Raw genomic sequence first — 5,758 nt, 5'->3', positions numbered from 1 at the left:
TCAAATACAGACTATGACCACGGTAAAATCCTTGATGACACGTTGGAGCTTCCCGGACCGGTGGACTATACAGTCCCGCCTATACTTGCCATTACAACGTTCACGGCCCTCCTACCCTCGAGGGAAGAGTGAGAATGGGACGTGGTAAGACAGGGCGAGTCCATCCATGTATACACAGATGGCTCAAAGCTCGAGGACAGGGTGGGCGGAGGTGTATATTCCGAGCATCTGGGGATCTCCTTCAGTTTTCGGCTTTCCGACTACTGTAGTGTCTTTCAGGCAATAATGAAAGCCGTGACACGGGTACAGTGTGATGCGGTACCTGGAGATGATATCTACATTTTCACTGATAGCCAGGCGGCGATAAAATCCCACACAAAACAGTCGACAGCCTCCAACCTCTCCTAACGAGATGGCTGAGTCATTTCACCTAATGATAACATGGGTTTCTGGCCATTGTGACTTTGAGGGGAACTGCAGAGCCGATGAACTAGCAAAAATCGACACCAAATTGACCGATGAGTACATAGACAATGATGTATATAGGGATACCCTTGCAAGCATGTAAACTACTTATCTTTGAGGAAATTGTAAGAGTAGCGAATGAAAGATGGCGTAATGAATCCACTTGCAAAATCGCCCGACAGCTGTGGCCGACTCTCAATCCTAAACGCACGTAACTTCTACTAAGACGAGATAAGCAAGTCTTAGTACACTGATTTCAGTTATAACGGGGCATTGCCTAATAGATAGGCACGCCCAGAGAATGGACTCCTGTGTATTTCCAGGGCTGTTGCTGGTTGTTGTTACCCTCTTTAAATGAAGTTTTTTAAACGGACGTCTTGCATATGAAGTTTCTCTAAAAACACATTAAAAAATGTTAATTTAAAATAAGTTGGCAACCATATGTACAAATAACTCTGATTTAAAATATCTTTCAACTACCTTCGTTTAACACCCATATTGTGATATTTTACTTGACTTAGTTAAAAGATATATTCTAGTTAAAGCCCTCTCAAACACCTCTTCTTTGATATTAAAATTCCCATATCATTTTTGCTATTTTGCCAAAAATGCTCACAATTTATTCTACGCGTATATGTATGTACATATGTATTTTCGGAAGAACTCGTTGAAATGCGCTCGCAGCATTACCATTGCTAAACTAAAATAAGCTTTTTCCGTCATCTTATAATTACTTGAACAATCGTATGCCTGTTAAAAATCGCTCTACAACGGTGAGGTCGTTGCCGGCCATACGCCATATTCGTCCATCAACATGTATTTTCCCATAAGGTCAGGCGGCATTTGAAACTACTTATATGTATGTACATACGTATGTATATGTTTGTATGGCAGCTTTCATTTTCATCCTATACTGGCGTACATAACTTATAGATATGTATGTATGTATGTGCATGTATGTACATCTGAAAATTAGCTAACCATTTGAACGGCGAACATTCCATGCCCGCTCAACTGCAAATCAATTAACCGTCACCACTTCCTTTCTACGAGTGTAACGGTACTACAGAACTATTACCCGTTCATGCCCCTTACATTCAAATGCAAATACACACATACTTTTAGATGCATGTTAATATAAGGAGACCAAACACTAGCCGTTTGACCAGGCGCTGGGACATGGCAAATCTTAATTTGCTGGTACTTTCAACCAACCGCTGCAAATCTTAACAAACGTTAAATGCCGAACATTCCTACACATGGATACTGTATATATACACATACATACGTTGAAAGTTATATATGTGTCTGAGTAACATACATACACACATACGTATTGTACATATGTAGATAGCAAATCTGTTACAAAATTCAATTTCTGCAGCCTTTCACTGGTTACAGCTTACAGCAGAGTGTGTCAGTAACACAGTAATGCAACAACAATAATAACAATAACTGCATATGACTGATATGCTGTCAACGGTCAATTAAGTTCTGAAAGCTGATCTAAGCCATTGGGGAAATTGAAGCAGAAAATGGTGAGTTGAACTCCACGATGTGCCAAGAATTACACATTTGAATAACTTCATGCATACGCTGGGATAGACGTTTATACTAGAGACGTAAATTTTTTCGACTTCCACGATCCCGGTATTTTCGGAATCTCATTAATATAGGCCCGAAATATTGAGATTGGTTGTGATACTTAAATATTTATTATTTTGTAACAACCAAAAATTTCGTCAATATTGTTTGAGAAACTCTCCTAACACAGAATACCTAAATTATTTTTTTAATTTTTGTTTTATTTTTTTATTGAAATGCTATAAGTATAATTAAAATCCGTAACCGCTTACGCGATATTGGCCAAGTTTAACAAAGCACACCAGTCGTTTCTTTCTCGTACTAACCGGCGCCAGTTGAAAACACCAAGTGAAGCCGAGTCCTTCTCCACCTGATCTTTCCCACGTAGAGGAGGCCTTCCTCTTCCTCTGCTACCGCCAACGAGTACCGCATAGAATACTTTCAGAGCCGGAGCGTTTGTATCCAATCAGACGACATGACCCACCCAACGTAGCCGCTGGTTCTTTATTCACTGCGCTATGTCTATGTCGTCGTAAAGCTCATATAGCTTATTGTTCAATCGCCTGCGATACCCCCCGCGGCCAACGTACAAAGGTCCAAACATCTTCCGCAGAATCTTTCTTTCAAACACACGTAGGGACTCTTTATCGGATGTTGTCATCGTCCACGCTTCTGCGCCATACGATAGGACGGACATGATAAGAGCCTTATAAAGAGTTAATTTTTTTCTTCGAGAGAGGACTTTACTACTCAATTGGCTGCTTAATCCAAAGCGGCACTCGTAGGCAAGAGATATTCTCTATTGGATTTCAAGGCTAACATCATTATCGGTATTACTGCTGGTTCCTAGATAAACGAAGTCTCTTACAACCTCGAAATCATAACTATCAACATCCATAAAATTCAAATTTAAATCAAGCCCTATAGACACTATGTCTTGCGGTAACATTTCCTTCATAACTTAGTACCGAAGCTTCTGCATTAATATTTTTTTATCCTTTCGGCATGTTTCATGGCAAAGAGATTGACTGAATCTGATACAGTTTTTATAGGTAAATAAAATCTTCATTACGCACGTACCAGGGAGCTTTGACGATTTTTTTGATTGTTTTGTTTTAGAATCGCTGTATAACATCACTTTTGTTTTTTGCAGTACATCCCCATAATTGAAGGACATAGGTCCACACCAGTTTTAGCACTTGATTGTAAATGAGGAGATTGTTTTGAGTTGAAAGCTCAGAATTTCTGCTCATTAATCGTTGAAGAACAGGTTGTCTGTTGAAGAACAGACTTAGAGAACGCTGATGAGAAGGCAAGAGAAGCACTTCGGAAGCCGCATGGTGATATTGCAAAAGCAGCCTTAGACTGGTGCTCAGAAAGAAGTTGCAGACGCGGAAGACCATTCAACACGTAAATACGATTAATTGAAACAGAAGCGCTTCAAGCAGGCCGTCCATGGCGACAAATCAAATTTCTTGCATTGAATAGACCTAATAACTTTTTTGTTGAGGCCCTACGTACCTCCTAGAAACCATTGAAGCTTTAGCATTTTTGAATTGAATGTAACAGCTTTGATTTTGATGTGCTTCTTCCACTTGCGCTTTGCATCCAAAGGCATGCTTAAATACTTGGGGTATGGAACTATCACTGACAGAAAATACAAATTCTTTCTTAGTGATATCCGCGTGAATTGATTTGATTTCATTCAATTTTATACCCAAATTTTCAGTCCATGTAAACTCTTAGTCATTGGATTTCTGCAATTTCATGTTGGTTTCGCTTTCGGCTAACAACAGCTAGGATACAAATATCGTCAGCAAATATACTTTCCACGTTTTCGGTACTGGCAGACCTGAGGCACAGAGTAAGCACAGTGCCAGACCGAGTATACTACCTTGTGCTACTCTGGCCAATATTTCTCTCATTTCGGAATACGCTCGTTTTTGCTTTTCTCTGAATAACCTATTTGATATGTACGATTTCAGAATGACAGTGAAGTGCAACGGAAGTAGTTTTTAGTTTACAAAGCAATTATTCGTGACAAACTTTATCAAATGCCTGGGCGAAGTCAAGTATAATAATAAATTGTAAATAAATGGGTTTTGAATATACTTTTTTTAATTTCAGTGGTAACAAAGCAAAGGACTTAGGGTGCATACATAAACATCAATTTTGCTTTTGAATAACTTTTTTACTAAATTAAAAACAATCATTTCGAGTGTCAAATATCATTGACGTAATTTGCAGAAATTACAAATCTTCCTATAGGTGTTTAATTTTTGGCCCCTTCTACATCCTTATGTGAAAAAAAACGATGTAGCCAACTATAATACATATTCATTTATGTTAAAATAGGTTAAATCAGTGCACTTTGTTACGAAAGAGGCATATATACGTACATATCCTATGATCAAAAAGTACCGGGAATGTTTAATTTACACGACGGTCCATATTTTTTTCTTATGTTGGTAGGTCTGTAATAATACGTTCACATATGCATTAATCACATATAAATCCACCAAAATAATCTACCCGTTCAGATATGACTGATTACCTGCAAAATTGACAATCAGCTGTTAATACTGCTTTGAGAGGTTTTTCTTCATAGAAATTATTTTGGTGGAATATTTCGGTGTTTTTGGTTTCTTTAATTATTATAACCGATATGAAGAAAATACAAGGAGTAGGAATAGCTAATTTAGTTGTGCAATTGGCTGCTAATAATAAACAGTTGAACGAAACCCGTATGCGACGTTTACTGAGGTTGCGAAAAATGATGGCAGCAATAAGCATGCGAAATTCAATATTACATACATTGTTTTTGTTTTTATTATTGAATATAATAAGTAACGCCTGTCCGCGTATTCTAGGTGAGACATGGCAAATTCTGGACCAGTTTTTCAAGGAGTGCTTTGGGATGAGTAGAGGAGTAGTAGAAAATGCTTTCGGTCACTTGAAAGCAAGGTTTAGCAGAATTGGTAAAGGCATTGATAATGGCATCAAAAATGCATTGTCAATAATAAAATGTTGCTGTATTTTGCACAATTTTGTAAATGAACGTAATGATAGCATTAACAACAAATGGATCCAAAGCCAAACAAATTTCGAATTCGTAAATCAACGAGAGCGAACAGAACCTACGTACTATACTCAAGACCACAACGTCAGCGCAAAATAAATTCGAGAATAAATCGCTTCCTTTTTATCCTCCTTTTAAATTTCATTTAGTTCACATTTTTCTTTTTAAACTCATTTTTTTATTTTTAAATTAATTAAACCTACTTAAAGTACTAACTTAAAATAAAAATAATTCATTTATTACATTTTTTAAATTTTTCTTCGTAAATTTGTATTAATTGTATTCCACTACCTATTTTCCCTCTAATTTGCAGGGTTTCTCTGCTATCTTCCTTCAGTTCTTGGATTTCTCGAGCAATCGTTTGGTTGGCCGCCCGAAATTCTTCCAAAAATGCATATTGGAAATTTTCGTTATCCTATCTGCGTTTTTTTCTGAGGTTGTGAAGACAATTCCAATGCAAATTCCACCGAAGGTGTTCGTATTTGAGAAGAGCTCCTGCATTCTTTCTCTGCCTCAATTTGAAGGGTCTCCACTTTATTAAATGATACATTAAAAAGCAATTAATATAGGCATGAGATTATTGAGCTTCACCGTACTAACCTACACTTTCTTACCGCCCGTAGACCCAAC

Source organism: Anastrepha obliqua, chromosome 4 (assembly GCF_027943255.1).
Source record: "Anastrepha obliqua isolate idAnaObli1 chromosome 4, idAnaObli1_1.0, whole genome shotgun sequence".
In the NCBI taxonomy this organism is placed as follows: Eukaryota; Metazoa; Arthropoda; class Insecta; order Diptera; family Tephritidae; genus Anastrepha; species Anastrepha obliqua.
This window is presented reverse-complemented; position numbering follows the sequence as displayed.